Below are 856 nucleotides of genomic sequence, written 5' to 3'. Positions count from 1 at the left end.
CTGTAATAACACATACAGAGAGCGTGCACGTGCTGTAATAACACACATACAGAATGTGCACGTACTGTGACCCTTGTTATTGAACTGGATGCTGTTTTAGAGTCTTACAGTAAAAGTCTTCATGTTTCTGCTTTCTGTAGAGAACTGAATGTTTGTGCCTGATCAGTGTGGAAAACATATCATCTTTCCTTTTTAGTCTTTAAGAAGAAGAAGAAGAAGAAGAAGAAGAAGAAGAAGAAGAAGAAGAAGAAGAAGAAGTGCTTTGTGATGTTAGAGTAAAAAGTGCAATAAGACAAACTGGTTTTGTCACCAGTGTAAACCATCATTTCTGCTCAGAGATGAAGATATTTATCAAACATCATCATGACTTTGCACACACACAATCATGTTCTTCCACATCTGGAAGTTTTAGATTTGTTTTTTAAAGAGTATTTATTCTCATTCCTCTGAGTAAACTAAATAATTTACATGATCAACCTGTGTCAGAAATGACAAATAAAACCTCTGAATCCAGCTCTTGTCTTTGTTTTATTGATGCAACTTTCAGTTTATTAAAACACACTGACAGCATTCTGCCACATGATGACGTCACAACTATGACTTCTAAAGGCTTTATTATATGAATTATAGCACTGAAAAACTTTATACAAAATGAATTTTACACGTCTATTCCTTATTAAAACACATAAATATGACTTTATAACATTATGATTTAACTCATTTATTGTTATGACTTTATGACAGATAATTAGGATTATTAATAATTAATAATATTTGTTTGTTTTCTTCTTAGAGACAGAAATGATTGTCCATCACCTGTCTTCACTCTCACTGCAGAACCCAGACCTTTGCGCAT

Source organism: Austrofundulus limnaeus, unplaced genomic scaffold (genome assembly GCF_001266775.1).
Source record: "Austrofundulus limnaeus strain Quisiro unplaced genomic scaffold, Austrofundulus_limnaeus-1.0 Scaffold440, whole genome shotgun sequence".
In the NCBI taxonomy this organism is placed as follows: domain Eukaryota; kingdom Metazoa; phylum Chordata; class Actinopteri; order Cyprinodontiformes; family Rivulidae; genus Austrofundulus; species Austrofundulus limnaeus.
The sequence above is the reverse complement of the archived record's forward strand: the minus strand, read 5'-3'. Positions refer to the sequence as shown.